We start from the raw sequence: 16,525 nt of genomic DNA, 5'->3' as shown, positions 1-16,525 counted from the left end.
ACTAAAGAACAATATTGTTGAAACAGCCATTGAAACGGCAGAGCAGTAATGTTGAAGAGACAGTGGAGTTGAAGACCAACAGTGTTAAAACAGTCAGTGAAAGTGAAGACCAATACTGTTTAATCAGACAGTAAACTTGAATGCCAACAGTGTTGAAAGAGTCAGTTAAACTAAACACTTACGATGTTGAAACAGTGATGAAAGATAGGACCAAGAATGTGCATACAGAGTGTGAAACTCAAAACCAGTAGTATTAAAACACTCAGTGAAATTGAACATCAACAGTGTTGGAAGAGTCCGTGAAATTGAAGACCAATATTGTACAAACAGATCATTAAAGTGAAGACTGCAGTGTTAAGACAGTCAGTGAAACTGAACAACAGTGTTGAGACAGTCAGTGATACTGAAGACCAACAGTGTTATAGACTCAGCGAAACTGAAGACCAACAGTGTTATAGACTCGGCGAAACTGAAGACCAACAGTGTTGAAACAGCCAATGAAAGTGAAGATTAACATTGTGAAAACGGTCAGTTGAATTCAAGACCAATAGTGTTGAAAGAGAAGCGAAAGTGAAGACCAAAGGTGAAAACAGACAGTGAAACTGAACACCAAATGTTAAAAGACAATACATGTGAGACCAACAGTGTTAAAAAGTGAGAGAAACTGAAGACCAACAGTTTTTAAACAGAAGTAACTGTGAAGACCAAAGGTGCACAAACAGAGAGTAAAACTACAGATCAGTAGTGTTAAAACAGACAGTGAAATATAATACCAACAGTGTGAAAGTAGCCAGTGAAACTGCAGACAATTAATGTTAAAACAGTGAAGCTGAAGACCAACAGTGTTAAAACAGTCAATGAAGGTGAAGACCAATAGTGTTGAAATAGTCAGTGAAACTAAAGAACAATAGTGTTGAAACAGACAGTAAACTTAAAGGCCAAAAGTGTTGAAACAGCCTGTGAACGTAAAGACTAATTCTGTGAAAACCGTCAGTGGAAGTTAACACGAATTGTCTTGGAATGGAAGTTAAAGTGAAAACCAAGATTGTGAAAACAGATAGTGAAACTGTAGACCAATAGTGTTAAAATAGAGAAAAAATGAACACCAACACTGCTTGAACAGTCAGTGAAATCGAAGTCGAATAGTATTCATACAGTAAAATTGAAAACTTACTCTATTCAAACACTTGAATAGTCTTCTTCTTCTTCATGTGTCAAATCTGCGGCAGACATCGACGACCATGGCATGCCAGACTTCTTTGTTCTCAATCCTCCTTATCAACTCGATGTTGCTCATTGAGTTCTTGGTGACATAGTTATTGAGGCTGTCGATATATTTAGTGCTTTGACACCCTCTGCTTTTCCTCCCTTCTATTTCTCCACATAGTATCTTTTTCTCTATCCCATTCTTCTTACAGATGTGTCCTAGAAATTTCATTTGTCTCTTTCTTATAGTTTTCATATAGGTTTTTCTTTGCAAAATGGTACCTATGGTAGGTTGTAATTACTTGCTATAGGAGCAGTGTCCATACAGGACCGTTCTGCCCAGCCATTGTTCCTTAGATTGGAGTCATCTGCCTGGCCAGATTGAGTGTTGCGCCATTAATGACACTATGTCAGTTGCCTCGCACTCATCCACCACCTTCCTTCCATGACTTCATCGTAACCGTGACACGGGGGGCTAAATGGGTACTCGGTCTTGTCCAAGGACCTTCCATGGGCGAGCGAAGGGAAGGAGCGCCTTACTGTTCTTTTGTCAGTGTTAAAGACAGTGAAACTGAAGACCAACAGTGTTGAAACAGGAGTGATAGTGAAGACCAACAGTGTTGAAACAGCCAATGAAAGTGAAGACCAACATTGTGAAAACGGTCAGTTGAATTCAAGACCAATAGTGTTGAAAGAGAAGCGAAAGTGAAGACCAAAGGTGAAAACAGACAGTGAAACTGAACACCAAATGTTAAAAGACAATACATGGGAGACCAACAGTGTTAAAAAGTGAGAGAAACTGAAGACCAACAGTTTTTAAACAGAAGTAACTGTGAAGACCAAAGGCGTACAAACAGAGAGTAAAACTACAGATCAGTAGTGTTAAAACAGACAGTGAAATATAATACCAACAGTGTGAAAGTAGCCAGTGAAACTGCAGACAATTAATGTTAAAACAGTGAAGCTGAAGACCAACAGTGTTAAAACAGTCAATGAAGGTGAAGACCAATAGTGTTGAAATAGTCAGTGAAACTAAAGAACAATAGTGTTGAAACAGACAGTAAACTTAAAGGCCAAAAGTGTTGAAACAGCCTGTGAACGTAAAGACTAATTCTGTGAAAACCGTCAGTGGAAGTTAACACGAATTGTCTTGGAATGGAAGTTAAAGTGAAAACCAAGATTGTGAAAACAGATAGTGAAACTGTAGACCAATAGTGTTAAAATAGAGAAAAAATGAACACCAACACTGCTTGAACAGTCAGTGAAATCGAAGTCGAATAGTATTCATACAGTAAAATTGAAAACTTACTCTATTCAAACACTTGAATAGTCTTCTTCTTCTTCATGTGTCAAATCTGCGGCAGACATCGACGACCATGGCATGCCAGACTTCTTTGTTCTCAATCCTCCTTATCAACTCGATGTTGCTCATTGAGTTCTTGGTGACATAGTTATTGAGGCTGTCGATATATTTAGTGCTTTGACACCCTCTGCTTTTCCTCCCTTCTATTTCTCCACATAGTATCTTTTTCTCTATCCCATTCTTCTTACAGATGTGTCCTAGAAATTTCATTTGTCTCTTTCTTATAGTTTTCATATAGGTTTTTCTTTGCAAAATGGTACCTATGGTAGGTTGTAATTACTTGCTATAGGAGCAGTGTCCATACAGGACCGTTCTGCCCAGCCATTGTTCCTTAGATTGGAGTCATCTGCCTGGCCAGATTGAGTGTTGCGCCATTAATGACACTATGTCAGTTGCCTCGCACTCATCCACCACCTTCCTTCCATGACTTCATCGTAACCGTGACACGGGGAGCTAAATGGGTACTCGGTCTTGTCCAAGGACCTTCCATGGGCGAGCGAAGGGAAGGAGCGCCTTACTGTTCTTTTGTCAGTGTTAAAGACAGTGAAACTGAAGACCAACAGTGTTGAAACAGGAGTGATAGTGAAGACCAAAAGTGTTGAAACAGCCAATGAAAGTGAAGACCAACATTGTGAAAACAGTCAGTAGAAATCAACACCAATAGTGTTCAAATGGAAGTGAAAGTGAAGACCAATAGTGTTCTATCAGACAGTGAAATTGAAGACCAGTGGTGTTCGAATAGCCTGTGAAACTGCAGACAAATAGTGTTAAATGAGTGAAGTTGAAGACCAACAGTGTTGAAACAGCCAATGAATGTGAAGACAAACAGTTTGAAAACAGTCAGTGGAAATCAACACCAATAGTTTTGAAACAGATAGTAAATGTAAAGGCCGACAGTGTTGGAACAGCCTGTTAATGTGAAGACCAATACTGTCAAATCCGTCAGTGGAAGTTAACACCAATTTTTTTGACATGGAAGTTATAGTGAAAACCAAGATTGTGAAAACAGTGAAACTGTAGACCAATTGTTTTGAAACACTCAGTGAAATTAAAGACTAGTAGTGTTAAAGTAGGAGTAAAACTGAAGACCAACACTGTTGAAATGTGTTGAAATTGAACACCAATACTGTTGAAACCAAAGACGAATAATATTTATAAGACAGTGAAATTGAAGTTCTGAAAACACTCAGTGAAAGTGAAGAAAACACTGCTGAAACAGACCGTGAAATTGATGATTTACGCTATTGAAACAATCATTGAAAGTGGAAATCTATTGTGTTAAAAGAGACACTGTTGACACAAAACAGTCAAGTTAAAGATCAACACTATTAAAAATAAATTTGAAACTGAAAACCAGCACTGCTGAAACTGACTGTGAAATTGAAGATCTTAACTGCTGAAACATTCAATGAAAGTTAAAAACATCAGTTTTGAAAGAGACCGTGAAATTGAAGACGGGCACTATTGATACAATCATTGAAAGTGAAGACCAACACTGTTGAAACACAGTGAGATTGAACACCAACACTGTGCAAACCGTTAGTAAATTAACGAACAATAGTGTTGATAAAGTTAGTAAAATTTAAGACGTACACTGTTGAAACATCCAGTGCGAGTGAAGACCAACACTGTTGACACATACCGTGAAATTGAAGACCAGTAGTGTAAAATTATAGTGAAAGTGAAGATCAACACTGTTGAAGCAGACTGAAAATTAACACTACACTTTTGATACAGAGTGAAATTGAAGACCTTTAGTATTGAAACACACAGTGGAGATGAAAACCAATAGTGTTGAAACAATCATTGAAAGTGAAGACCAACAGTGTGAAAGCAGTGAGTGGAAGTCAACACCAATAGTGTTGAAATGGAAGTGAAAGTGAATACCAATAGTGTTGAATCTGACAGCGAAATTGAAGACGTACACTGTTGGAACAGTGAGTGAAAGTAAAGACCAAAAGTTTGAAAACAGTTAGCTCTACACTGTTGAAGCAGACTGAAAATTACAATTTTGAAACTGTGAAATTTAAGACCATTAGTATTGAAACACACAGTGAAACAGAAGAACACAATAGTGTTGAAACAGACAGTGAAGTTGATGACCAATAGTCAAAATGAAGACCAACATTGTGAAAGCAGTCAGTTGATATAAAGACCAATAATCTTGAAAGAGAAGCTAAATGAAGTTCAAAAGTGTGAAAACAGAAAGTGAAACTGAACACCAAGTGTTAAAACACACATAAAATTGAAGACCTTTCGAGTTGAAGCAGACAGTGAAATTCAAGAAAACAGTGTTTACCCAGTCAGTGAAACTGAAGACCAATAATGTTGAAACAGAAGTGAAAGTGAAGATCAACAGTGCCCAAATTGAATGTAAAAACTGTAGACCAGCACTATTGAAACAAACAGTAAACCCACAATATCAAGTTAATAATGATGTTATCACAGAATTTGCAGAAGCAACTGGTCCATCATAATAATTATGAAATATAGCAGTATTCTTTTTAAGCTTTTGTCAGTTTAATTCTTATGACTTTGGTGCATTTTGCAAGCAGTCCAGTATGTTAATTCACTAACTATAAATTATTTATATTGTATTAAATATTGTATTCCACAGTCTTCATAATCTGTCACCATTTTTAAAAGCTTCTTCATAGTTTCTAAATTATGTTAAAAATCTGCAGAAAAAACATTTTTATGTGCTTTTAACTGATCTTCAAGAACAGTTATCATAAAGATACGTGAATAAAAGTTATTTATGTTTATAAATCTAAAACATATTTCCATGTATAAGCATAAAACACTACCTGATTATATACTTATATTTGTATATATGGCATGAAAAGATTGCTTATTTTGAAGGAAGAATTTTCACCAATGTCTGAACATTATTTCCTCATAACTGTTTCTAAATCAAAGGCCAACTTGGGTTAGTAATTTTATTTTTGTTACCAATATGGTGCAAATGTTTGAAATTTTCTTGGCACATGGTCAACTTCTTTTATTCTTCTGCTTCTAGAAAAAGCATCAGATTTTACCATTCAACAAATAACCTTTTGAATATTTAACACGTTGGCTCCCACAAAGCCCACTGGAAGGTCGTGACAGTCTCCCAGTAACACACACCAGTGAGTCGTGCTCTATTTTCTTTCAAAGGACCACTTAATGGCTATATATACATTCTTACTATAAAAAAGTAATTATAAAATGACGAGAGGGATTCTTGAAATCGTCGGCAAAATAGGTTTGGGAGCCAATGTGTTAATTTTAATTTTTATAAATATTTATCATTCATAACTGCTGTGCAAAGTTTTATTATGGAACGATTATTATACAACAGAAAATAGCTTGTTTTAACTTGTAAAATCATGTTGATTAAAATATGTTTTCAAGCTGATATTTTCTTGCATTAATTTGGTGTTCTGCTTTCAAAAGGAGAGTGTCATTATTAAAAATTCATAAACGTGTAAAAGTAAACAATTCAATTACATTCCATTGGAACCACAAGCTTACTTCGAATATGCCGCAGTAATGTTTGTTTAAGACTCCAGAAATTTTTTATCTCTCTGCTTAATTAAACATTTAGTCTGCACATCACCCACCTTCCCATATTAAACCTTTATTACTGTTTCTTTTGAGAAAGTAAAATAAGTACAGTTATGTAACCATAAACTTCTTAATTTTAACTGCATTTGAAACGGGATGATAAAAAGAACAATTTTAAAGTACATATCGTAAACAGACATATTTATAACAACTACAAGAAATACTGTTACTATCAATTGGCTATTTTATAGATACATTTATACATTCTACACGGTTATTTTACATGCACCCAACATATAACAGACTCTTTAATTTTATTATACATACAGCATTTGGTCATATTTGCCATCTCTGCCGAGATCCACAATTATAGGAACCATTTTGTACTGTAACTAATATAACATGTATTTCTATAGTACAATAATAGATGAAGACTTTCAGAGAAACGGGCTGTTCAACTTTACTGTGCTGTACTTACTACATGTTGTAGTACTACTAACAGCATTAAATTACATCAAGAAGTGAAAAAGAGATAACCTTGACTTGTGGCTTTCAATTCTCATTTTTTCAATGATCATGTTATAAACAGATAACACGAAAATATAGTCTAAAGTTCTGGGAAAAACGGAACATGATTTGTACTTAAACAGAACTGTATAATGAACAGCTTGTTAGTAACTTTTTACAAACCACTAACAACAAATTGTTAAAGTACTATTAAAAGTTAAAATATAACTTCTATAATTTATATAAGGCCAAAACGGAACCGGAAGCTTCGAATCAATGATTGCTACAATTGTAATGCTCCTTTTTTTACCAATTTCACCAAACTGTTCTTTATTTTTGGCATATTTACATGCTACAGGTTTCCTAATCTAACTAACTTAATTTAACATAACAGAATTTCACAGTGAAAATTACCAATCCTCACTCTGTACTATTTTTTCAATTACATATCATTATTACAGTCACTAGATGGCAGGTAATTACAAATGAAATGTATTTTTTCCTTCTCAGAAACATTTCAGACAACAAATTTAACATTCTTAAGTTTAATACAACGAGTGTTGCAAACAACAAGTATACATTTCATGCTAAGAATTAATTTACCTAAAGAATATTATACTTAAAAATGTGTAAAAGAAATACAACTATTTAATAACAAGAAAATGAAGATGGTTAACAAAACACATACATTGAATTGGCAAGGTTCGAAAATCATTTTTCTTCTTCAGCGAAATCTCAAAAAGTAAAGCAAACTACTTTTTAATTGCATTGTAGTTGTAATTAATAAATATCTTTGTGACTCTGTTTTCTTCACATATTTTACGAAAAGTAATAAAAATAACATAGAATTCCAACCGATTATCAACAGTAAAAATTATGATAAACAACTCTTTGAATCATAGATAACTATTTCATAATCGATGTTTCAATTTCATTACAAGTTTTCTGTTTAGTAAATTTCACAAGAAACAAAGATAAAATAATCCACATAATATAACTTCCAAACAACTCCTATATTAATCGATAATTATTATAATTATAATGACCTTTCTTGATTAAAATAATTTATAGTTTTGAAATTATTCAAAATATTTCACCAGTAAACACAGAAAACATGTTCTTCGTTTTTTCACATTAATAGCCCTTCAAAGTACAGGTGTTCGATTCCCCTCGAAAAGCTCAGTAATGGCTCTGTGTATCTTTACTGTAAGAAAACAAACACACACACTCGTATATGTATGTTATAGCTTTTATAATTTAAAAAATTAACATAAGCACGAAAATTCACGATCAAATAGAACAAATTTTCACTTTATAGCATCTTGTCAAACACGTCATTATTACTGCCACGAGATAACATGTAATTTAAAAAAAAAGAAGTTAGTTTTTCTTGTCAGAATGTATTTTGCGCACTAAAAATATATAAGTTTAACACCACAGATTTTTACTAATACAAGTATATGTTTCATGAAAAAATATAATTTACCTACATATTACTTCAGAAAGAAAAACTATTAAAAGAAATGTAGTTATTGAACAATCAGAAAAGAAGACCTTTGATAAAAAACAAATATTTTATTTACAAAGTTACTAAATAACTTAATAACACAATTTTTGTGTGTGTGTGCATATATCTATTATCAATTTTAAAGGCCCGGCATGGCCAGGTGGGTTAAGGAGTGTGACTCGTAATGTGAGGGTCCCCGTCGCACCAAACATGCTCACCCTTTCAGCGTGGGAGCGTTATAATGTTACGGTCAATCCCACTATTCGTTGGTATAAGAGTAGTCCAAGGGTTGGCGGTGGGTGGTGATGACTAGCTGCCTTCTCTCTAGTCTTACACTACTAAATTAGGGACGGCTAGCACAGATAGCCCTCGAGTAGCTTTGCGCGAAATTCAAAAAACAAAACATCAATTTTAAAAGTATGAAAACTCCCTGACACACAGAATAGTTAGCTTTCTTTCTCAGGCGATAGATGAAGGTAATGCATTTCCGAATTCACAAATAGTTTTCTATATAATATAACTAAAACAAAACAGATTTTTCTTTCTTTCAAGCCCCCCCGCTAGTACAGCGGTATGTCTCCGGATATACAACGCTAAAATCAGGGGTTCGATTCCTCTCGGTGGGTTGAGCAGATAGCCCTTTGTGGCTTTGCTAAAAGAAAAACACAAAAACACACTTTTTTTTTTTCAATTGTTTGGAATCTAAATAATCACTCCACGCATACTATTCACAATGATATTTAAATACTTTATTAATAATTTGATTGAGACTTGATTTTAACACCATTGAATTATTTTGCATTTATTTTAAATAGGTTTATATACTAACTTTACATGCATATAATGTAAAGCCTAATGTTAAGATCTTAACTCTCTGGCATTATTTGGCGTTGTTTTCAAATTGTTTTAAATATTCAATGTATTTAAAAAAAATACAACTACTTAATCCTCTTTCTAACTTATATCTCTTTTGTTATTATATATATAAACAAATGTAATAATATTTATGTAATAACTTGTTAATAAAGCGAGTTTTATTCATTATTAGGTTTAATTTGTAACGCCATCTATTTTGTGTGTGAAATTCCATGTCGAACAGCGTGTTTTAAGTGTAAGGATTGGACTACACTTTATAATAAGGTTTGTAGCCCAATTTCTAACATGTTGTTTTCATAGATCGTATTGGGCAAACTTTTCACTACCAGTTATAAAATTTTGTTTCTTAATATTTTTTTTTTAAGTATAATTAGAAGTTAACAACAGTAATAGAACTGTTTTTTGCTTATATTTGTTACAGATCATATACTTGGTGTTTATCTAATAAAAGTTAAGTTAAATACAAATTCAATCACAGCTCCATCAGTATACCTAAAAGTAATTTAGTACAAACATTCTGAACAACTGTAGGTAATAACTCAAACGTATTATCTTGAAATATACTTGTGATTATATTATCCTCATGACTTAATTATGTAACTCTTGTGTTCTTTAAAATTTTTTGTTGTTTCTTGTTAACTTTGGTATGGTGGAATTGATCTCTATATTAAATCATTAACAGAAAACGTTTTAGAAAAAACCCAAAACAAATACAGTAATTTTAGACATTTTTTTCAGAGCTACATCTGAACACTGTACATTTTTTTACATAAAACATCTTTTCATTTTTAACAGTAATTTGTTATATCATTTCTTCATATCATTGTGGTCGATTTCATCTAGAATCAAACTGAGCTTACGAACAGAGACTGTATGAACAAAATTAAAATACATATTTATATTTAAAGAAATTACAGCTTTCTAAAGAGTTAGAACAATTGCAGTGATTGTTTTTTGCTATTAAGTTCTTTATTATTTGACGTAAATTGTAGTGATAGATATTTAATTTGTATATATGTGTTAAACATCTCTTTTCCACTAGAAGTTAAATTGAAAAAACAGTTGTGATATACAGGCCTAATGCATTCTTTAATTGGCTATAATCTCTACTATAATTTTGCTTGTTCCACAAAATAGAAATTTTATTGGTTGATTCAAAAGGTTCTAAAATCACTGTATACAGTATAGAATTTGCTATATATAATATTCTTATATATCTTTATTTTAAATATTAACAGTTTCTTTCTTTTTTTTTTTTCTTCTAAGTTTTTCCTTTATATACTGATAAGATCTAAATAAAATGCAAAACAAATGAAGTTTGAAATGAATAAGAGCTAAAGCAGTGTTTCTAATTAAATTATTTCTAATTAGTGTTTCTAAGATAAACTTATGATAATCTTGTCACTGTATTTTTTATCTAAATAATAAGGGGTTACTTCTTCATTATAATTTTATCAGTTTATTACTTTTTAAACATTAAGGAATAACTTATTTTACATTCTATTTTGATATACTGTTTTTGTTTTGTTTTACTTTTGGACACTTGGCAGTAAAGTCTAGGATAATTCAGATGGTCAAACAGAGGTAATAACACAAATTAAATGGATGATAAATAAGAGAGAATGAGACATTTTTCTGGATTGAGCTTAATATTAAGGTGTTACATTTTATCATTGTATTTGTAAATATAACTATTTTTTATTAAGTGTCAAGAGTTTAATTCTTTATAACTTTAATATCTTAAATTTCATTTGGCACAGAATGGCAGCATATTTTACCTAAAGTTTAATAAAAAAACAACAAATGTAATAAACACAAAGATAATAAAGTTTGAAATGAATAAGTTAGAAAAAAAGCCATTTGTGAAGATTGGAAAAAAGTTAAATCATCTTACGCTTGTCCAAATTTGTTTCATTTATTAACTTATCTTTGCTTTTACACATTGAATTATAATTAGGACAAGAGAATGGTAGGAAAAATTGCATACCATGTTAAGTCTTTAATTTTATGAAAATCTTTTGATAGTTCAGCTATTCATGAATTTCAACTTAAAACCCCTCAGTGTTGATTCCTGCACATGGTGAGGGGACCTTTCAGGGAAGGTTCTGTTCTTTCAGTTTACCTCCTCTAAGATCTAAATATTCATCCACGTATTTGCCATGCATGACAACCCGTGAAAGGAAGGAGAGTATTCTCGTGGTCCAAACCTAACACACCACTTTGGCATTGAATTCCTGTAGACGGGAAGCCTTTGGGTAACCCCCTTGGGTCAGTCGGCTAGTTCACTTGGGTTAGGGTCAACCAAGTTCCATTGTTGGATGTTCTCAACAGGTGTTGTGGACATTGTATCTGATGCTGGTGTTTGGGTATAGAGCTCATGAAACCGTGGCATTGCTGCAGTGACCTTGTTTGACACTGTAGTGCATCCCCTTCTAGGACTCCATGGTGGGTGGGGACAGTGGGCACCGAAATATTTTTTTATAATGGATCCTCCATATAAAAACTTTAAAAAATGGTGAAAAACAGTCCATAGGTAAACGACCATGTCTTGATGATTCTGAACAGCAATCTTCAACATCTGTAACACCTGTTGTACCTCATTTTCTTATACTACAGTCTTTTCAAACAAACCCTCAGGGAGATGTCTCCATTTTTCATTCAGAAGAGATTAGAGGGACTTGCCGTCTCTCCAAAGTTAGGAAAGAAGCTTCAATCTGGTGATATATTAATGGAAACATCCACATCTCAACACAGTGAACTCCTCTTGCATTCAAAGGTGATTGGGGATATACCTACTGTGGTTACACCTCATGCTGCTTGAAATTCATCACAAGGAGTTATTGTTGAGAGGGATTTGAGTAACATCCCCTGTCAGAGATTCTTGCTGGTTTCTCCACTCAAGGAGTTACTGCAGTGAGTTGTATCTCCACTCACAAAGATGAAATTACGATACGGACCAATATCCTAATTCTGACATTTACAGCACCACGTCCACCTACCATCACAAAGGCAGCTTATCTCAATTGCAGGGTACGACTATACATTCCAAACCCTCTTTGTTTTCAGTGTCAGCGGTTCAGCCACTATAAAACGTCATGTCGTGGTTCCCTGACATGTGCTTGTTGTGGTAGCAAGGACCATGATGCCTATGAGTGTGAAACGGACCCTCACTGCGACAATTGCAATGAATTTCAACCATCCTACTTTCGTTCTTGCCCTAAATGGTTGAAAAAAGAGGTGCAGCATTTAAAACCATTCATAACATTACTTATCCTGTGGTTCAAAAGTTGCTGTCCACCACTTCATCTTGGACGTATGTTGCTGCACTTTTTTCCACTACTATTGTGAGAGTGCAGACGGATCTTTCTGTGCCTCCAAAAGAATTGTTCTCAAAATAAATGAAAAGTCTTTTGACCTCCGTGGTTAAAAACGTTGATGAATCAACTTTAACACTTATCTCTTTGGTTTCAGTTACAGGCATTTCCTCGGATACATCTTCTTCTCCCACCCCAAGATGCAAAACAATCATTCGTCGTCCTCAGTCACTGGAATCCTCTTCCAACAGCAAAGACTTGCTAATTCGACCCAGGGCAGGGTTCATGTAGATCGATAGATCTCCCTCGAATGAAGACAGTAAAGAAAAAAACAGGGTCATAAACAGAAGTGTTCTTCACCCAATTTACCTACATGTAAGTAAAAATGGCCACCTTGATACTATGGAACTGTTGAGGTTTATGTTCTAATTTGGATGACATCAAAACACTAATTGCTTCCTACCATCCTGTATGTCTTTCCTTACAGGAAACATTTCTGAAACCTGCTGATAGTCATCATTCGGCAATTTTCTTTGTACAGAAATGACAGGCTGTGTGATGGAAGAGTGTAAAGTGGGTTGGCACTGTTGGTTGATCAGCATGTACCACTCTGTCTATGCCACTCGACACACCCTTAGAGGCCATAGCCATATGTGTTTCCTTGAGTCATACCATTACTGTTTATTCTCTCTACCTGTTGCTTGAGAGACATGATCAATCAGATGTTGATGTTCTCATTGAACAGTTGCTTGCCGTCTCCCTTTTTCATCCTGGGAAGTGCTGATATTGATAAGAGGGGTCACTCTGTAAATTTTATGCTCTCTGATCACAACCTTTCTCTTTTAATACTGGTTCTTTTACTTATTTTCATGCACCTAGTCAGTCCTTTACTGCTATTGATCTGTCAGTTTGCTCCCTTCACTTTTCTCCCATTTTACATGGAGTGTTGACAATAATCCACGAGGCAGTGATTATTTTCCCATAAGTTTGAAAGAAACTGGCTGTGGTCGATGCCATTTGACTCACGTGCCACGGTGGAAGCTGGATTACCCAAACTGGCCCTCTTTCACTGCTCTTGCTGAACATGATCCTGTCATCATCTGTAAGCCATCAATAGATAACTGTGTGGCAACAGTAACTGACTGTATTATACAGACAAATACCCAATGTATTCCTAAAACCTAGACATACTACCACGATATCCTCATCCGTGGTAGAATCCTGTCTGCCACATGGCATAGAAGGCTCAAAACAGACCGGAGATACTTTCTGTAGATATCCCACACCCTCAAACCGCATCGCATTCCAGCAGGCCTGTACCCATGCTCGGTGGGTAAGATGACTTGGGCAGAGCGATCACCTATTTCCTTTTGAGCTGATTATCTCTGTGACAATACTCATTCCATTATACTGGTGAAACTCACTCTGGCCCTTCATCAGTCTAGCAGTACATCGGTTGGACCTGATGATGTACACTATGAAATGCTGTGTCATCTATCTCCTGCTTCTCTTCCTATTCTTCTGATTGTTTTTAACGGGATCTGACAGGAGAATGTTTTTCCTGATGCATGGCTCCAGGCTATTTTCGTACCTTTCTCTAAGCCTGGGAAGAATCCCAAGATTCCTTCAAACAGCCATCCAATTGCTTTGATAAGCTGTCTATGTAAGATATTAGAGAGGATAGTTATTGCTCGTCATGTTTGGTTCTTCGAATGAACCCCTTGCCCACCAGTGTGAGTTCCGATGATAGCTCTCCACTCTGGATCAACTGATTTGACTTGAAACGTCAATCAGAGAAGCCTTTCTCAAACGACAACATCTTGTATCAATAATCATTGACATTGAGAAGGCTTATGACATAACATGGAGATATGGCATTTTGTGAGACCTTCGTATATATGTGGGTTACGTGGCTATTTACCCATTTTTATTAAAAATTTTAATGGACAAGAGATTCCAAGTTTGTGTGGGTTCTACACTTCCCAGTTATTTTCTACAGGAAGTTGGAGTCCCTCAGAACTGTGCTTTGAGTGTCACACTTTTTTAGAGTATAAAGATTAATGCCATCACTGAACAACTCTTTCTCACTATTGCAAATGGGATCTATGTTGACGACTTTTACATCTCATGTCAGTTGTCAAACATAAGGTATATTGAGCAGCAGCTACAGACTGCCTTAAATCATTTATTGAAGTAGACCACAGCAAACGGTTTTAACTTCTCTCTCTCTCTCTAAAACCATTTGCACGAACTTTTGTCACCAATGGAGTATTCACCCTGATCCTGAACTCCGTATCGGTGAAGTTGTGCTGCCTGTGGTCCCTGAGAACAAGTTCTTAGGGTTTAACTTTGACCATAAGCTGACCTTTTTACCACACATCAAGCAGCTACGAGTCAAATGTACAAGAGCACTGAACATCCCCCATGTACTCTCTTCCACCACTTGGTGAGTGGATCGATGTTCTGTGCTAAAGGTATATAATGCTGTTATTCAATTAAAACTCGAGTATGAGTCACTAGTCTATGGCTCTGCAGGACCTTGGCCTTAAAAGATGCTGGACTCCATTAATCATCGAGGACCTCGACTCTGCACTGGGGCTTTCTGCAATTTACCAGATCAGAGCTTATACATAGAGTCTCATGAACCTTATTTGCACCTCTCCTGTTTGCAACTGTCTTTACTATATGCTTCAAATCTTCGTTCCTTACCAAAGCATTCCACCTGGGGCTGTGTTTTCATTCCTCAGTAGGCCATACTTTCGTAGAAGAGATGATCTGCCATTGGTCCTTTGGTTTTCCTATTCAGGTGTAGTTAGATGAATTCGGTCTGTCCTTGGATAACATTGCTGTATCCACTGGTAGCCCATCCCACCATGGCTTCTTACAGTTTCCAAATGTGACCTAACTTTAAGTCATCTGAGAAAAGCAGATACTCTCGATTGGAAATACTATGTATTATTTGCTGAACATCTTTCGAATCTTCCTTCAATTCTATTTATATGGATTGTTCAAGATCAGGTGACACTGTGGACTCTCTCATGGCTTGTTGAGATTCGGTGGTTGTGCACAGAATCCCTCTACAGCTTCTGTGTTTACTGCTGAACTGTATTTTCATTTCTCTTGCCCTGGATCACATAGAATCTAAGCAGTACTCCAAACTGCGCTATTTAGACTGACTCCGCTTAGTTCTCTACTGGCTCTGGAATCGTTTAATGTCAGTTCATACCATTTTCTCGCCGATATTCAAAACTGACTGGCCCATTTCTCTTAACATCTACTTCTATCCAGTTCTGGATACCAGGCCACGTTGCTATTCGCAGGAATGAGTTTGCCAACATCGCAGCTAAATCTATCTGCTTTGGCATTGTCATCAAGCTGGTGACTGTTCCATACATGGACTATGGTCCTGTATTCAAGGCTCGGCTCTGTGCCAGCTAGCAGTCGACTTGAGTGAGCAACGTGAAAAAAAGCTTTTCTAAATAAAACCCTATATTGAACTTTTGCCATCTTGCTTCTGTAAAGGATCAGAAAGAGGAAGTTGTTCTACCTAGACTATACATTCGTCACGGCTTTTTAACTCATCATTTTCTTTTATCTGGAACTGATGCACCAATATTTACTCTGTGTTACACTTAGGTCACGTTGAGCCACATTCTACTTTCTTGCTGTTGTGACGACTCTCAACGACAAAACCATTTTAAACATGTTATCTCCTAAGGTTTGTCCATAATGTTGGACAGTGTTATTGGTGATGATGACACTGTCCACCTTGGAAATGTTTTTAATTTTTTAAAGGCCATTAATCTTTTTAATTCCAGTTCAGTTTTTAATTTATATATTAGACCTTTTTAATGTGATTACACTTTAAGAATTGCAGTCCATCTAGTTCGATTTGAAATTACAAAATGGCCATAACATGAAATAACTCGAAACTAGGACTGGAAAGGACAACTTCAGGTGACTAACGCTGCTGTTTGAACTACCCACTAGTCATCCTTGCGAGTTCTTATTAAAATTTTACTACAAGTTTTTAAAACTTTTACTACTTTACTGTTTGAAAATAGCCATAACGTCAAATAACTCTGAATCTGGACTGGAAAGGCCAACTTCAAGTGACTGACAATGGTTTTTGCACTTACCTATTAGTCTTCCTGGTGAGTTATGATTATTACAGTCACGCTTGTTTGTTTTTGTTTGGTTTTGGAA

This window comes from Tachypleus tridentatus, chromosome 10, assembly GCF_004210375.1.
Source record: "Tachypleus tridentatus isolate NWPU-2018 chromosome 10, ASM421037v1, whole genome shotgun sequence".
Lineage (NCBI taxonomy): Eukaryota > Metazoa > Arthropoda > Merostomata > Xiphosura > Limulidae > Tachypleus > Tachypleus tridentatus.
Note: the sequence above shows the minus strand (reverse complement) of the source record.